Here is a 19639-nt window from a genome sequence, read left to right as displayed (position 1 = left end):
CTCAGTAAAACCTTTTGGAAACAGTAATTATTCTTATCGCAACCTATGTCGGTTTTTTTCCCCCCACAAAACTTATTGGTGAGCAATTGAGCTGAATAATATCTAAGACCTCTCAACTGGGTTTTGTCTGTTACTTGAAAGCCACTGAACTCCAGTGATGCCATCGTGTTAAGCACCGATGGTAGGGAGACGAATGGGGGCATAGTACCGGCTTTTGACTAGCTTCCCAACTAGCTCACTGTCCAGTAGAGAAGATAGAAAAGAAATCCATCAGTTATTACATGGCGACAGGATCTCTAATAACGTTAACCAAACTCTATCTGAGAGAGAGGTATGCCACACTGTTTAAGCGTAGTCTCTTTTTTTCTTTTCCTTCGAAGTTACCTGTTACATATATGGCAGACACTGTTCCAATTACTTTCTATGTATTAATACATATAGTCATCAAAACAACTATAAATATAGTACTTCTCAGTCTGAGAAGACATAGATTAAAGGGAGAAAAAAAAATTTACTCAGAACAGAATGTGCCAGAGGGCGCCTGGGTGGCTCAGTCGGTTAACCATCCGACTCCGGCTCAGGTCGCGATCTCGCGGTGTGTGAGTTCGAGCCCCGCGTCCGGCTCTGTGCTGACTGCTCAGAGCCTGGAGCCTGTTTCGGATTCTGTGTCTCCCTCTCTCTCTGACCCTCCCCCGTTCATGCTGTGTCTCTCTCTGTCTCAAAAATAAATAAATGTTAAAGAAATTTTTTTTTAAATAAAAAAAAAAGAAAAAAAAAAAAAAAAGAACAGAATGTGCCAGGACACAGCGCAAGACAGGTGCTGAAGCAGAGAAAGTGATTTCTATATTAAGTATTTCATATAAGTGATGTAATTTCTTTTGTTCCAAATGCAATATCAAAAAGGATGGGAAACAGGAGTGTATGGACCAACTCAGAGGAGCATATTATCTAGAAGATTGTATCACAATCAGAAGAAGGATAAAAAAAATCAAATACCAGATGGCAGATATTGATGTCAGATAAATTCAGAGACAATGCGTAATATCATGATTTTGGTTTAGTCCAGTTCAGTTTTTTGGCATCAGGTGTGGTGAGATCATATTGTGAAATTTCTGGGTGGCTCCATGATGGTTTGAATTACTTCACAAAACTCCTTTTGATGTCTGATTCAGTCAAAACTGTGCAGTGTATATACAAGCTGGCATTATAAAAAGTAGTTCAAATAAAATAATGGTTTATTAAATTATATTTTATACACAGACATATATGGATACCCTGGCATTGATAAAATACCAATAATATGATCTTAAGAGGTTATCTAGTCCAATATCTTAATTGACTCAGAGAGGCTGGACAAGTTTTATAATGCCACACAGCTAATTCCATCATTCTGATTTCAAAAATATTAGAAAAGCCTTGTACTGCAGTGGGCTGACTTACTTAGTTACAGTACAAAACTATTTTTTACTGAAATAAAGTATTTGTATTTGTGACTTCTATCTTAATAAATTATATCTAGTTTTATAGCTAGTATTTTTGAATAACACTGAAAAGACACTTAAATCTTCTTAAAAATATTTATTTTATTGTTTTAAAGCTTATTTATTTATTTTGATCAGGAGAGGGTCAGAGGGAGAGAGAGAATCCCAAGCAGACTCCACACTGTCCATGCACTGCCAATGCAGAGCCCACTGTGGGGCTTGATCCCATGAACCATGAGATCCTGACCTGAGCTGAACCAACTAAGCCACCCACGCACCCCTCAAAAGATAATTTTAATACTTACTGCCATTAAAGCATATTATCAGGCCATTATAATATATTTGTTGACAGTTTCACTGTTACATCCTTTGGAAATAAGACTTAATTCAAAAATGCCATTGGAAAAGAATCCAGCTTTTCAAAATCTTGAAAGAGAGAGTCAACAGACATAGAGATAAATGTTTAATTTTGGAAAAGCAATCTCTCAAGTGTATAAATATGAAATAAAAATAATCACTGCCATCTATAAACTTAAGCAAACACAATTAGTTACAATAATAAAAACAAGTATGGCAAAAAAAATTTATTGCTGGAAAAGTAATTGAATACTGAAATCAATAAATATTTACATAACATGTGGAAAACCAGATACAATCTTTCCCTTGTACTTTGAATTAAGTGCAACTGGACTGAAGGATTGTGTCCAATTATGACTTCCAAAGTTAAAGAAAAGGTTCATGACATAGGATGCAATAATATGTAGGTTGCCCAAGAAGATATGTGGGGATACCATCCATTTACATTCAGAATAATTATGGAAAGATACGAATTAAGTGTCATTGTGGTGTCTGTAGATTCCGTGTTTTTGGTGATGTCTTTGGTCCTTTGTAGCCTTTGTTGCTTTACCACTCACAGACCCAGCAATTGCACTACTAGGAATTTACCCAAAGGATACAAACATGCTGATTCACAGAGGCACATACACCCCAATATTTATAGCAGCACTACCAACAATAGCCAAATTATAGAAAGAGCCTAAATGTCCATCAACAGATGAATGGATTAAGAAGATGTGGTATATAAATACAATGGAATACTACTTGGTGATGAAAAAGAATGAAATCTTGCCATTTGCAACAACGTGGTTGGAACTGAAGGATATTATGCTATGTGAAATAAGTCAGAGAAAGACAGAGATATGATTTCACTTATATGTGGAATTTGAAAAAGTTAACAGATGAACGTAGGGGAAGTGAAGGAAAAATAAGATAAAAACAGAGAGAGACAAACCATAAGAGACTTTTAAATACAGAGAACAAACTGAGGATTGATGGGGGTGGGAGGTGGATGGGTGGCTTAAATGGGTGACAGGCATTAAGGAGGGCACTCTTCGAGATGAGCACTGGGTGTCATATGTAAGAGATGAATCACTGAGTTCTACTCCTGAAGCCAAGACTACACTGTACATTAACTAACCTGAGAATAAAAAAATAAAGAAAAAAAAAAGACATGTGGGAACATACTTGCAATAAAAACAGGTTAAATAGCAATACATGATGAGATTTATTTTATTTAAAAATTTTTTTAAATGTTTATTTATTTTTGAAGGAGAGAGAGACAGAGTGTGAGCAGTGGAGGGGCAGAGAGAGAGGGAGACACAGAATCCGAAGCAGGCTCCAGGCTCTGAGCTGTCAGCACAGAGTCCGATGTGGGGCTCGAACCCACGAACTGTGAGATCGTGACCTGAGCTGAAGTCGGATGCTCAACCGACTGAGCCACGCAGGCGCTCCATGATGATATTTATTTTAATGTTTATATACTATAAACCTTGAGAACAAATGGGAGATTTAACCTACAGCCTGACGGTAAACACTGGATCACTTAGTAACATTAGTAAAAGGAAAAATGGGATTAGTAAGAAGATTCACTTTCCAAACTTCTGTGTTGAAAAACTAGCATTGGTCATATCTGGGACAACATCTAGTCCTTGAATCAAAGGATGGATGGAGGGATGATGAATAGTGATGCAGCAAACATAGTGATAAACCAAGACATCTGTCATTAGAAAGATCATCTTAGACTTATACTGTGTCAATAGATTGTGACTTTCCTGAGGGGGGAAATGTAATATTCCTCTTCCATTGTTCAGTGACCAAAACAAGTATTCTAGAACCAGATTGTCTGAGTTTAAATCCCAACTCTTCATTTTATTAATTCTGTTACCCTGGGATCAATTCATTTCTCCAGACCCCATTTTAAAATCTTTAAAATGAGAAAAATGACAAAGCCTGTTTTATGACATATTCTAACATCAACTTTTAGATTTCATAGAAGACCAACACAGATTAAGCTCTGCAAGTAAAATATCTCTTTTGGCATGTACTTAATTGACACCTCTGTTGATGTTTGTTTTTACAAACTGAACTGGTAGTATAAAAAACAGCAAGGTTATTATCCTAAACTATATTCCAAAACTTTGGTGATGCTTATGTATGTACAAAATGTCCCTTGGTTACATTATAAGCCCAGAAGATATTCTGAATGAAAGTATAGACAAAACTATGATAGGCACTTGCAAAGTAAATGTACTCTTCCAACTTCTTATAGTACCATTTATCACATTAAAATTTGGGGGGAGGGGGGAGAGGGTCTTGGATCTGAATCTTGAAGTAGCCACTTATTATCATATATATACACATACATATATGTATATATATATATATATATACACATATATATGTGTATGAGTGTGTGTGTGTGTGTGTGTGTATATATATATATATATATATATATATATATAGTAATTGTATATATACACATACATACAGTGGAATAAATAGCAAGAAAATGAATCCTCTGTTCATAAATAGGTAGTTTCCTCAGACTCTTATCTGTTCTCCTACAAAGAGCAACAGTGTTAAAATGTGTATAAAGATGGAGACTCTCTTGAACCTTTTAACACAAAACTTGAGAGCCTGATCAGAATCTTCCAGACTTTCTTTACACAGAAAACGTTAAAGAGCAAGGCTACCTTCAAAAGCAAAGCTACCTATCTGTCTCATTTATAATTTCAAAAACAATAATAAAATTAAAAAAGAAAATAAAAGAAATCTAAAAACAGAGAGGAAATAGCATATCTCTCTGCTTAGTGCTGTCTAAAATTCCTTCTTTTTCTCAAAAATTCAACTGCCAAGACTGATGACCCTGTTGTGTACTCTTGGATATAAAACTGAATTTACCAGATTTAAAAAACCCAATAGCTTCTCATTGAGTGAAATCCTGCCTGCAGGAATAAAATTCAGGCAGTCTGGAAGCCCACGCTTCTTAAAGGAATGGTATAACTGAAAAAAATTGGTAAATGATTCACTTAAATTCATAGTAATCCTTCAAATATATTCTGAAATTATTTGAAACTGGTGGAGAAACATGCAGGTAGCCAGGGTCACCAGAGGTGTTATGAGAAATCGAAATGGTTTAAACACCCTGCCATAAACTAAGAATGGCAGTCTACCCCTTGAAAGATATAGAATTACAACTTAGAACTGGGTGCCTTTGGGATTTCAGCAGGAGAGAAGTTTGTCCCCAGCTGGTAGGACCGCTCTTTCAGTAAATAATTTACCTTTCCATAAACTCAAAACTTACTATGTTTTTATGTACATTAAGACAAATCACGTATAGACCTTTTGCCTGCTGGTGTCTTTCTTTTAGTTATACCATTGTAATTATTTTTGCAAAACCACCATCTTTCTAAGAGGGAAGAGAGAGAAAAAAAATAAAGCCACTAAAATGGGTCATTGAACTGTAGGTGGATTATTTATTTCAGAAGATCCAAAGCCTGCATGTCCTTATAAGAAAGTTCTTGTCGCTAATAATGTTCTCATCTCCACCTTAGCTTCCAAATTCCCTGAATTGTGGAACCAACCCATCTGGAGTCAACAGGGAGACTCTTGTCACTTGTTCCTCTTTTCTTCTCATGTCCCTAGCAAACCTCTTTTAGAACTAAGAGATGGGGTGCCTGGGTGGCCCAGTTGGTTAAGTGACTTTGGCTCAGGTCATGATCTCATGGTGGTTTGTGAGTTCGAGTCCTGTATCAGGCTCTCTGCTGTCAGCATGGAGCTCATTTAGGATCCTCTGTTCCCCTCTATCTCTGACCCTCCCTCTCTGTCTCTCAAAAATTAATAAACATTAAAAAAAAAACTGAGACACATATTAACACATTCAGACTTTTACAAGGTCAGGCTCATTATTACAGTCAAAGTTTCAGCAATTAACATGAAATACGTGCTAACAGAGGGTGGGATTTTTTGATTCTAACTTACCCATGCTATTCATCACTAAATATTTTGGAAAACATTCAAGAAAGATTTGCTATGTTAAATGTTGTCCCCAAAGTTAGTAAATATAGTCCCCAAAGTTAAGACATATATAGTAAAAATATATGTCCCAAAGTTAGTAAATGAATAAAAGCCAGTTAGAGTGTTGTATCTTTCAAGTAACTGACTGATGAAGCATATTTTATTTTTATTTCTTAACCGAATAAATGATGTGATAAAAATAACCATAGTCCAAGAGCAAACCACTGCCTCATACTATATGTTTGGTCATTTCATTTTGCTATGAACTGGTAATTTTTCATATATTTTTGGGCTAGATACTTTTATGGTGTGAAAATGTGAATTAGTTTTTACAATTTCCCTTCATTTTCTATTTTCCTAAGAGTGTCCTTTTAACTGTGTCTGAGTCTCAGTTCCTGTACAGAGAGCAGCATGAGAATTCTGTATTTCTACATTCAGCGTGGATTTCTAAAAAAAACCTTCAAGGAGTTTTAGTTCATCTATATCACATTCATGACTCATTCAGCTCTGATCTTTCCGGATTGTTCTTTCTTTTTTTTTTTTTTTTTTTTTTTTTTTTTTTTTTTTTTTTTTTTTCAACGTTTTTCATTTATTTTTTGGGACAGAGAGAGACAGAGCATGAACAGGGGAGGGGCAGAGAGAGGGAGACACAGAATCAGAAACAGGCTCCAGGCTCCGAGCCATCAGCCCAGAGCCTGACGCGGGGCTCGAACTCACGGACCGCGAGATCGTGACCTGGCTGAAGTCGGACGCTTAACCGACTGCGCCACCCAGGCGCCCCCGGATTGTTCTTTCTATTGCAGATGTTCTGACTAAAAGATAATTCAGTTCGTAGTGTTGATTCTGACAGAAGAAAACATGAATTTTGTCTTTAGTTTCATAAAAACAACACTTCTGGAGAATGGAATAAAACATAAATATATTCACTCAAGACATTTTAAAACCTTAGGAATTAGAGCAGGTTTTATGACTATGTCAGGTAAAAATGGTATTAAAATATTTTGCAGTCCTTTATAGTATCTTTAGTTTAAAATAAAAAGGGCCTTTAAAAACAGCAATACAAAATGAAATGTCAAGGATAGAAATTTGTCAGTAATACCAAGAGAATTGAGAAAGAAAATACTCTCATAATTAAATAATTTTACTTCTGGAAATATAACCTAAGAAAATACCACCACCCCCGACCACCAACACACATACACACACACACACACACACACACACACACACACACACACACCTGTTACATTTTAATAAAGATGATGCGATTAGCACATACTATAAGTCTCTGGAGCTCCAAATAACATGTAGCAATGATAAGTAAATATTAAAATATAATAAAATTCACGACGGTGCTCAAAGGATGGCAAATTTCTCCGTAGTCCAAAGGTGGAAAAGAATCTTCACAATGTTATGTGAGGGATAATGTCATGGGGCTCATGATTTTCAGGAACAGTCCTGGGGAGATTGGATTCCAGTATGGTAACTAAGACTAAACTTCCCATTATGTCACTGATGATTAACTAAGGGACATCATTTTGTATTAGGATCTGGAGCAGTTTCCTGTACTCCCTTAAAATCCAGAGACAAACTCTGACAGCTTCCTGGAGTTGCCACGTTTAGAGTAGAAAGAAAGAAGAGAAGGCCACAAAATGGGACTTGCACCAAGGTATTCACTGATTAAGTGAAAAGATCTATGACATTCATCATATGAGCTGAGCACAGAAAACCTCACTCTCATTAAGAAATGTACAAGACTGGGGTGACATGTTAGTTGGTCGTGGTGGCCATAACTGGGGACACACACACATGCAGAGAGATAGAGAGATGGGGGAAGGACAGAGAAGGAAAAAGAGAGAGACGCTCACATTCAGGATAAATATACAACAGAGCCCTTTTTCCCAAAGAATTTGAAGAAAACTAGCGACTAAGAACAAATTATTATCAACTTACTTCACAATGTGTTAAGTGATAGATCACTCTCAACATAATAAAAAGTAAGTATAGGGGCGCCTGGGTGGCGCAGTCGGTTGAGCGTCCGACTTCAGCCAGGTCACGATCTCGCGGTCCGTGAGTTCGAGCCCCGCGTCAGGCTCTGGGCTGATGGCTCGGAGCCTGGAGCCTGTTTCCGATTCTGTGTCTCCCTCTCTCTCTGCCCCTCCCCCGTTCATGCTCTGTCTCTCTCTGTCCCAAAAATAAATAAAAAACGTTGAAAAAAAAAATTTAAATAAAAAAAAATAAAAAGTAAGTATTTCCTCAAAGTGATAAAGGAATAAATAGAATACATAAAAATGATAAACTATAATATGGAAATAGCATATACTAATAAAAGCAGATATTTATTTAAAAAAAACATTAAAAATTTTAGGAATAAAAATTATAATCACTGAATAGTAAAAGGTAATATCACAATATTTAGGATGAATTCTAGAAATGACTGAGAAAGAATAAGAAATATGGAAGATAGTAGTAATTGAGTTACCCAAAATTCTGCACAAAAAGCAGAGGAAATAAAAGAATAAATGATATATTTAGAACCTCCAAAAATAGCTCCAGAAGTCAGGATTAGATGACATACTAGAGTTGCAATTTTTGAGGACATAATAACTGAGGTTTTTCCAGAATCGATGAAAAACTAGCTGAAAACTCAGTGAAGACTAAATAGGATAAATGAAAATAAACTAACAAAAATAAGTATATCAGTAATGACAATATATCAAAAGGACTGCAGTCACCTCAAGTCGGTATTTTTAACTCCCCCCTTTTTTTTGCTGTTTACTTGATTTACATATAAAATAAATCAATAGTAAATATTGGACCTCTAACTATAAAATGCTAAGTCATTGATCAAAAGAAAATACTAAGAGTACTATAGTACAGTGCATTAGTTACCAAAAATATTGCAGTTGTAACAAAATTACCACAAAAAGTGGCTTAAAACAGCACAAATAGATGACTTTACAGTTCTGGAGCTCAGAAGTCTGAAATCACTCAGGTTCTTTCTGTTGTCTGGGGAGAATCTGTTTGCTTGCCTTCCATCTGAATAATCCAGAATAATCTCTCCATCAAGATTAGATATAATCACATCTATAAAGTCTCTTTTGCCATTATATAAGGTAATATTCACTAGTTCCAAAGATTAGGCCATGGGCATTATTTTGGGGGCCCTTACTGAGCTAACATAGGCAGAAAATTAATAAGGACACTTACTATTTGGAGAAATATAATTCTTGTGTAAATAAATCTGTACATTCTTTTTGCATCATTATCTGAATATAATTTTTCAAGAACTTAATGTGGAAGAGCAAATTATAAAAAAACAGTAAAAATAATGGGGATTTTTTTTACTGGTTATGAAGATACACACATTTATAGTAATTAAGAAACAAGCAAAGAAATAGTATTTGCCAATTGGTATAGGGAAATGTGGGTTTACGTGGAAAAACGCAAATTATATATTTACCTTATACCATAAAAATAAACTTCAGATAAAGGAGACACAAAAATACATAAAAAACCTGTAAGCACTAGAAGGAAATAGAATTTCTTTACAACCTCCATATTATAAATAATTTTTTGAATCTGGCAAAAATATTAAAATTCTTAAAGAAGAAGGATAATACATCTGACCATGCAAAATTAATTGTCTGATTGATTAAGCAATGACAAAAACAAACAAAAACCAAAAAACCTACTCCCTGGCATAAAACATTTGTCACATTGTGGAGTTATAAAATTGATATTATTGAACATAACATTCTTCGTTTACAACACATGTGATTTTCAGCAAAATTAAAGTGATTAAAAAGTATCCACTTTAAGGTTGATAAAAACTTAAGGTAAAACTGCGATTTTGGAATAATTGTTGTTAATACTTATTAAAAGAAGTCACAAGAAGTTCTGAAGATACTTTTTCGATACGAAGATATATAATTAATGCATATATTTATAAAAAGGGAAATTTTACTTTTCTCTCTAATTTCCTAACAGTCAAATGACAGCGTGTTACATAGGGAATTAAAAACAGGGTCTCCAAATTTTAATTACTTCTTTTTTCATTGGCAATGCTCTTTTCTCTTGAATTTTTCTAGAACTTTTTCATACTCTATCAACGTAAAACGTTATTTTAATAAACTTCCAAAAATGGTGACTAACTGCTAAACTTGAAATATTTTTAAGTTTTAGTATTAATGTATAAGATACATGTCAATACAGAAAGCCAATGAGTCTGAAAGCTGTTACTTTTAAGAAAGGAAATACTAATATTAAGGAACTTGATTTTAATTGATTCATTTTACTGTTTTGTCTCACTTAGGAAATTAAACGCTGTTATATCCATAAAAAATCACTTTAATAAAGTCCATTGATGAGGTAGCTGGCTTCAAAATCTTACTAATGGAAATTAAATAATCCTATTCTCATTCTTCTCTGAACACAGAGGATAGCCAGTTATCACTGTCATGGTTTATTTGCATGAAAAATGCTTTTGTTGTTTTGATAATCTCATAATAAGTTGATTTTCACAGTGACTGTATAGGAGGAGAGAGCATTCTGTACCGTATTTTAAAATGAATTAAAATGAAGAATGTTTCTGAAATGAGCATTTATTATCTCAAGAGCCTGGGCCAATTAAACTTTTTTTTTTAATTAATGTATTCTATACTAAAACAGAAAGCTTATAAGCCTGTCACTTCACTGTCAAAAAGAGCATTGTATTTTTTAAGGAGTTTTTGTCCTTTTGAAGTATTCAGAGGTTAGAAAATCATCTGCAAGGAATTCATTACAAGTGGTAATAAAGGTGATTAATATTTTGGTGATGAGAGAGAGAGAGAGAGAGAGAGAGAGAGAGAGAGAGAGAGAGAATGACAACTCATTTACCTCAGAAATAATCACTGTGACTTCATGAACAAAAGCTGTGTTTGAAGTTTACGTAGTCCATCCAAGTATTTTGAAGCTCTTCTTCCTTTAAGGACAAACTATTAGGTGAGGTGAATTTGTAAATTAACTTTTAAAAAACATCCTCAGGGGCGCCTGGGTGGCTCAGTGTGTTAAGTGTCCCACTTCTGCTCAGGTCTGAACTCACCTTTTGTGAGTTCAAGCCCTGCATTGGGCTCTGTGCTGACAGCTCAGAGCCTGGAGCCTGCTTTGGATTCTGTGTCTCCCTCTCTCTCTGCCCCTCCCCCACTCACATTTTGTGTCTCTTTCTGCCAAAAATAAGTAAAAGATTTTAAAAAAATTAAAAAAACACCCCCAACTATCTTCCTGTTACTCCCTGTCTCTTTCCCTTCCCCTCCCCTCCCCTCTCCTCCTCTTCCCTTCCCTCCTTTCCCCTCCCCTCCCTCTCCTCTTCTTCCCTTCCTTTCCCTTCCCTTCCTTTCCCTTCCCTTCCCTTCCCTTCCCTTCCCTTCCCTTCCCTCCCCTCCCCTCCCCTCCCCTCCCCTCCCCTTCCCTTCCCTCCCCTCCCCTCTCTCTTTTTTATTTTGACTTGATTGAATCCTGAAGCCTTTTTAAAAATCAAATCATTACCTTTGGGCCCATAGTTCCAAATCATTTTACACACTTGTGAACACTGTATGAGAAACTAGTCAATAGATAACCTCTCCAGTATGTGATGGTTGTTCTAGGACCTGTGCTTTTCATGTACATTTTAGAATCAGTTTGTCAGTATCTACCAAACAGCTTGCTAAGATACTGATTTGAATTGTGTTGAATTTGGTGATCAAATTGAGAAGAATAACATATTCACAATACTGAGTTCTCTAGTTCATGAACATAGAATATCTTGTCTTCTATTTAAGTCTTCTTTGGTTTCATTCATTGTTTTACAGTTTTACCTACAGATCCTGTAAATATTGCTTTTTATATTTATACCTAAGTACTTAATTACCTTTGGTGTTATTCTAGATAGTAGTTTTTGGTTTTGGTTTTGGTTTTTTGTTTGTTTTGTTTTTTAACTTGATGTCCCAACTGTTTATTGCTGGTATAAAGGAAAGCGATTGGCTTGTGACTGGATGACTTTTGAATTTTGGCGTTTTATACTATGACCTTTGCATACTTACTTATTAGCTCCAAATGATTTTTGTAGAATCTTTGTGTTTTTCTATAGAGACAATCCTGTAATATTTGAACAAAAATATTTATTTCTTCTTTTCAAATCTATTATTTTCATATCTTACTGCATTTGCTAAGACATTGGTATAATGTTGAATAAGAATGGTATGAAAGGACATCCTGGTCCTTTCTTAATTTAAACAGGAAATTGTTCACTTTCTCACCATTAAGTAGGAGGTTTAATGTAGATTTTTTTGAGTATATTTTCTTTATTAGATTAAGGTAGCTCTAAGGGGATGGGTGTGCCCTTAGGCCCAGGGTAGGGAAGCTATAACACGTTAGGAACCCACATGCAGAACAAGTTACAAAGTTAGAAACCTGGGGTAGGGGTCCGGGGCTCAAGAAAATACAAAACAAGGGATTGGATTGGGCCATCAGTGAGGTGGAAGGGACAGGAGGAAGGTCTCTTCCAGCTGTGGCTCAACAGTAGCTTCAGGTCTGACCTTCAGAGTAGAGGGACCAGCTGGGAGTGGGGTAATAGGGTGGGGGCCAGCCCCCTCCCTTCCTTGCCCCCAATTCCTGTTCAAGGATCCTCAGTTACTTATTTACTGAGAGCTCTTATCATGAATAAATGTTTATTGAATGCTTATTCTGAATCTGTTGGCATAATCATATGTTTTATCTTATTCAGTCTGTTAATATAATGAATTACATTGATTGCTTAATAATTGTTAAATAGCCTTGCTTTTCTACAAATAACATCACTTGGTCATAACATATCTTCTTTATATATTGCCAGATTTGATTCTCTAATATTTTAAGAATCTTTTGTCTACATTCATGAGAAATGTGTTTGATGTTTTCTTCAGTTGTTGTGTCTGTATCTGATTTTTATTAGGGAAATGGTGGCCTCACAAAATTAGTTGTGAAGTCTTACCTTTGCTTCTACGTTTTGAAAAAAAAATGTGGGGAACTGGTATCATTTCCTTCTGAAATATTTAGTACAATTTACTAAATTTACCAGGAAAGCCATATATGGGTTTGGTTCTTTCTTTTGTGGATGTTTATTAATTTTTGATCCAATTTCTTTAATAGATACAAGTCTATTTATCTTATCTATTTCTTCTTGTGTGAGTTTGTGTCTTTTGAGGAATTGATCAGCTTCATATAAGTTATCAACATTATTAGCATAGACTTGAATGTGTTATTTAAGTATCCTTTTAATGTCTCTTTAATCAGTATCAATAAGCCCTTTCTCATTTCTGATATTGGTAATTTGTTTTTTTTTCTCTTTATTTTTTGGCTAGGCTGGCTGGTGGTTTATTCACTTTATTGATCTTTTCAGTGAACAACATTTAGTTGATACTTCTGATTGGTTATAAAACGGGGTTCCTACCACTTCCTCTTCAGGTTTGATAATTTGCTAGAACTGAAAACTGAACTCAGAAAAACACAATGTACTTACTAGAGTTGAGGTTTGTAATAAAATAATACAACTCAGGAAATGCAGATAGAAGAGATTTATAGACCAAGGTATGAGGAAGGGATACAAAGCTTTCATACCTTTTCATGTATGCCACCCTCCCGGTACCTCTGTGTGCTGATTAAATTATTGGCCATTGGTGATTGAACTCAACCGCCAGCCTGTCTTTCCTCCCCAGAGGCCTGGAGTGGGGTTGAAAGTTCCAACCTTCTAATCACTTGTGGGTTCCCTTTGCAACCAGCTTCCATCCTTAGGTTCTTTCCAAAAATCACCTCATGAACATAAACTGGGGTTGAAACAGGTGTGTTATGAATAGCAAAGGATATTCCTTTGACTTTTATCTCTCCTTAGCTATTTTGGGAACTGGGAACAAAATCCAAAAATGATAACAAGTTCCGGAAGATGGCGGCGTAGGAGGACGCTGGGCTCACCGCGCGTCCTGCTAATCACTTAGATTCCACCTACACCTGCCTAAAGAACCCAGAAAACCGCCAGAGGATTAGCAGAACGGAGTCTCCGGAGCCAAGCGCAGACGAGAGGCCCACGGAAGAGGGTAGGAAGGGCGGCGAGGCGGTGCGCGCTCCACGGACTGGCGGGAGGGAGCCGGGGCGGAGGGGCGGCTCGCCGGCCAAGCAGAGCCCCCGAGTCGGGCTGGCAAAAGCGGAGGGGCCGGACGGACTGTGTTCCCAAAGCAAGCGCGACTTGCAAGCGCGACTTAGTGTCTGGGAGGTCATAAGTTAACAGCTCTGCTCAGAAAGCGGGAAGGCTGGAGGACAAAGGGAGGGAGAGCTGCTGAGCCCCCGGACGGCAGAGCTCAGCTTGGTGGGGAACAAAGGCGCTCGCCAGCGCCATCTCCCCCGCCCATCCCCCAGCCAAAATCCCAAAGAGAACCAGTTCCTCCCAGGGAACTTGCTCGCTCCGCGCAAACACCCAACTCTGTGCTTCTGCGGAGCCAAACCTCCGGCAGCAGATCTGACTCCCTCCCGCTGCCACAGGGCCCCTCCTGAAGTGGATCACCTAAGGAGAAGCGAGCTAAGCCTGCCCCTCCTGCCCCCGTGCACCTTGCCTACCCACCCCAGCTAATACGCCAGATCCCCAGCACCACAAGCCTGGCAGTGTGCAAGTAGCCCAGACGGGCCACGCCACCCCACAGTGAATCCCGCCCCTAGGAGAGGGGAAGAGAAGGCACTCACCAGTCTGACTGTGGCCCCAGTGGTGGGCTGGGGGCAGACATCAGGTCGGACTGCGGCCCCGCCCACCAACTCCAGTTATACACCACAGCACGGGGGAAGTGCCCTGCAGGTCCTCACCGCTCCAGGGACTATCCAAAATGACCAAACGGAAGAATTCCCCTCCGAAGAATCTCCAGGAAATAACAACAGCTAATGAACTGATCAAAAAGGATTTAAATAATATAACAGAAAGTGAATTTAGAATAATAGTCATAAAATTAATCGCTGGGCTTGAAAACAGTATACAGGACAGCAGAGAATCTCTTGCTACAGAGATCAAGGGACTAAGGAACAGTCACGAGGAGCTGAAAAACGCTTTAAACGAAATGCAAAACAAAATGGAAACCACGACGGCTCGGATTGAAGAGGCAGAGGAGAGAATAGGTGAACTAGAAGATAAAGTTATGGAGAAAGAGGAAGCTGAAAGAAAGAGAGATAAAAAAATCCAGGAGTATGAGGGGAAAATTAGAGAACTAAGTGATACACTAAAAAGAAATAATATACGCATAATTGGTATCCCAGAGGAGGAAGAGAGAGGGAAAGGTGCTGAAGGGGTACTTGAAGAAATTATAGCTGAGAACTTCCCTGAACTGGGGAAGGAAAAAGGCATTGAAATCCAAGAGGCACAGAGAACTCCCTTCAGACGTAACTTGAATCGATCTTCTGCACGACATATCATAGTGAAACTGGCAAAATACAAGGATAAAGAGAAAATTCTGAAAGCAGCAAGGGATAAACGTGCCCTCACATATAAAGGGAGACCTATAAGACTCGTGACTGATCTCTCCTTTGAAACTTGGCAGGCCAGAAAGGCTTGGCACGATATCTTCAGTGTGCTAAACAGAAAAAATATGCAGCCCAGAATCCTTTATCCAGCAAGTCTGTCATTTAGAATAGAAGGAGAGATAAAGGTCTTCCCAAACAAACAAAAACTGAAGGAATTTGTCACCACGAAACCAGCCCTACAAGAGATCCTAAGGGGGATCCTGTGAGACAAAGTACCAGAGACATCACTACAAGCATAAAACATACAGACATCACAATGACTCTAAACCCGTATCTTTCTATAATAACACTGAATGTAAATGGATTAAATGCGCCAACCAAAAGACATAGGGTATCAGAATGGATAAAAAAACAAGACCCATCTATTTGCTGTCTACAAGAGACTCATTTGAGATCTGAGGACACCTTTAGATTGAGAGTGAGGGGATGGAGAACTATTTATCATGCTACTGGAAGCCAAAAGAAAGCTGGAGTAGCCATACTTATATCAGACAAACTAGACTTTAAATTAAAGGCTGTAACAAGAGATGAAGAAGGGCATTATATAATAATGACAGGGTCTATCCATCAGGAAGAGCTAACAATTATAAATGTCTATGCGCCAAATACCGGAGCCCCCAGATATATAAAACAGTTACTCATAAACATAAGCAACCTTATTGATAAGAATGTGGTCATTGCAGGGGACTTTAACACACCACTTACAGAAATGGATAGATCATCTAGACACACAGTCAATAAAGAAACAAGGGCCCTGAATGATACATTGGATCAGATGGACTTGACAGATATATTTAGAACTCTGCATCCCAAAGCAACAGAATATACTTTCTTCTCGAGTGCACATGGAACATTCTCCAAGATAGATCATATACTGGGTCACAAAACAGCCCTTCATAAGTTTACAAGAATTGAAATTATACCATGCATACTTTCAGACCACAATGCTATGAAGCTTGAAATCAACCACAGGAAAAAGTCTGGAAAACCTCCAAAAGCATGGAGGTTAAAGAACACCCTACTAACGAATGAGTGGGTCAACCAGGCAATTAGAGAAGAAATTAAAAAATATATGGAAACAAACGAAAATGAAAATACAACAATCCAAACTCTTTGGGATGCAGCGAAGGCAGTCCTGAGAGGAAAATACATTGCAATCCAGGCCTATCTCAAGAAACAAGAAAAATCCCAAATACAAAATCTAACAGCACACCTAAAGGAAATAGAAGCAGAACAGCAAAGGCAGCCTAAACCCAGCAGAAGAAGAGAAATCATAAAGATCAGAGCAGAAATAAACAATATAGAATCTAAAAAAACGGTAGAGCAGATCAACGAAACCAAGAGTTGGTTTTTTGAAAAAATAAACAAAATTGACAAACCTCTAGCCAGGCTTCTCAAAAAGAAAAGGGAGATGACCCAAATAGATAAAATCATGAATGAAAATGGAATTATTACAACCAATCCCTCAGAGATACAAACAATTATCAGGGAATACTATGAAAAATTATATGCCAACAAATTGGACAACCTTGAAGAAATGGACAAATTCCTAAACACCCACACTCTTCCAAAACTCAATCAGGAGGAAATAGAAAGCTTGAACAGACCCATAACCAGTGAAGAAATTGAATCGGTTATCAAAAATCTCCCAACAAATAAGAGTCCAGGACCAGATGGCATCCCAGGGGAGTTCTACCAGACGTTTAAAGCAGAGATAATACCTATCCTTCTCAAGCTATTCCAAGAAATAGAAAGGGAAGGAAAACTTCCAGACTCATTCTATGAAGCCAGTATTACTTTGATTCCTAAACCAGACAGAGACCCAGTAAAAAAAGAGAACTACAGGCCAATATCCCTGATGAATATGGATGCAAAAATTCTCAATAAGATACTAGCAAATCGAATTCAACAGCATATAAAAAGAATTATTCACCATGATCAAGTGGGATTCATTCCTGGGATGCAGGGCTGGTTCAACATTCGCAAATCGATCAACGTGATACATCACATTAACAAAAAAAAAGAGAAGAACCATATGATCCTGTCAATCGATGCAGAAAAGGCCTTTGACAAAATCCAGCACCCTTTCTTAATAAAAACCCTTGAGAAAGTCGGGATAGAAGGAACATACTTAAAGATCATAAAAGCCATTTATGAAAAGCCCACAGCTAACATCATCCTCAATGGGGAAAAACTGAGAGCTTTTTCCCTGAGATCAGGAACACGACAGGGATGCCCACTCTCACCGCTGTTGTTTAATATAGTGCTGGAAGTTCTAGCATCAGCAATCAGACAACAAAAGGAAATCAAAGGCATCAAAATTGGCAAGGATGAAGTCAAGCTTTCGCTTTTTGCAGATGACATGATATTATACATGGAAAATCCGATAGACTCCACCAAAAGTCTGCTAGAACTGATACATGAATTCAGCAAAGTGGCCGGATACAAAATCAATGTACAGAAATCAGTTGCATTCTTATACACTAACAATGAAGCAACAGAAAGACAAATAAAGAAACTGATCCCATTCACAATTGCACCAAGAAGCATAAAATACCTAGGAATAAATCTAACCAAAGATGTAAAAGATCTGTATGCTGAAAACTATAGAAAGCTTATGCAGGTAATTGAAGAAGATATAAAGAAATGGAAAGACATTCCCTGCTCATGGATTGGAAGAATAAATATTGTCAAAATGTCAATACTACCCAAAGCTATCTACACATTCAATGCAATCCCAATCAAAATTGCACCAGCATTCTTCTTGAAACTAGAACAAGCAATCCTAAAATTCATATGGAACCACAAAAGGCCCCGAATAGCCAAAGTAATTTTGAAGAAGAAGACCAAAGCAGGAGGCATCACAATCCCAGACTTTAGCCTCTACTACAAAGCTGTCATCATCAAGACAGCATGGTATTGGCATAAAAACAGACACATAGACCAATGGAATCGAATAGAAACCCCAGAACTAGACCCACAAACGTATGGCCAACTCATTTTTGACAAAGCAGGAAAGAACATCCAATGGAAAAAAGACAGTCTCTTTAACAAATGGTGCTGGGAGAACTGGACAGCAACATGCAGAAGGTTGAAACTAGACCACTTTCTCACACCATTCACAAAAATAAACTCAAAATGGATAAAGGACCTGAATGTGAGACAGGAAACCATCAAAACCTTAGAGGAGAAAGCAGGAAAAGACCTCTCTGACCTCAGCCGTAGCAATCTCTTACTCGGCACATCCCCAAAGCAAGGGAATTAAAAGCAAAAGTGAATTACTGGGACCTTATGAAGATAAAAAGCTTCTGCACAGCAAAGGAAACAACCAACAAAACTAAAAGGCAACCAACGGAATGGGAAAAGATATTTGCAAATGACACATCGGACAAAGGGCTAGTATCCAAAATCTATAAAGAGCTCATCAAACTCCACACCCGAAAAACAAATAACCCAGTGAAGAAATGGGCAGAAAACATGAATAGACACTTCTCTAAAGAAGACATCCGGATGGCCAACAGGCACATGAAAAGATGTTCAACGTCGCTCCTCATCAGGGAAATACAAATCAAAACCACACTCAGATATCACCTCACGCCAGTCAGAGTGGCCAAAATGAAGAAATCAGGAGACTACAGATGCTGGAGAGGATGTGGAGAGACGGGAACCCTCTTGCACTGTTGGTGGGAATGCAAATTGGTGCAGCCGCTCTGGAAAGCAGTGTGGAGGTTCCTCAGAAAATTAAAAATAGACCTACCCTATGACCCAGCAATAGCACTGCTAGGAATTTATCCAAGGGATACAGGAGTACTGATGCATAGGGGCACTTGTACCCCAATGTTTATAGCAGCACTCTCAACAATCGCCAAATTATGGAAAGAGCCTAAATGTCCATCAACTGATGAATGGATAAAGAAATTGTGGTTTATATACACAATGGAATACTACGTGGCAATGAGAAAAAATGAAATATGGCCTTTTGTAGCAACGTGGATGGAACTGGAGAGTGTGATGCTAAGTGAAATAAGCCATACAGAGAAAGACAGATACCATATGGTTTCACTCTTATATGGATCCTGAGAAACGTAACAGAAACCCATGGGGGAGGGGAAGGGAAAAAAAAAAAAAGAGGTTAGAGTGGGAGAGAGCCAAAGCATAAGAGACTGTTAAAAACTGAGAACAAACTGAGGGTTGATGGGGGGTGGGAGGGAGGGCAGGGTGGGTGATGGGTATTGAGGAGGGCACCTTTT

The sequence above is a fragment of the Neofelis nebulosa genome, chromosome 1 (assembly GCF_028018385.1).
Source record: "Neofelis nebulosa isolate mNeoNeb1 chromosome 1, mNeoNeb1.pri, whole genome shotgun sequence".
Taxonomy (NCBI): Eukaryota; Metazoa; Chordata; class Mammalia; order Carnivora; family Felidae; genus Neofelis; species Neofelis nebulosa.
Note: the sequence above shows the minus strand (reverse complement) of the source record.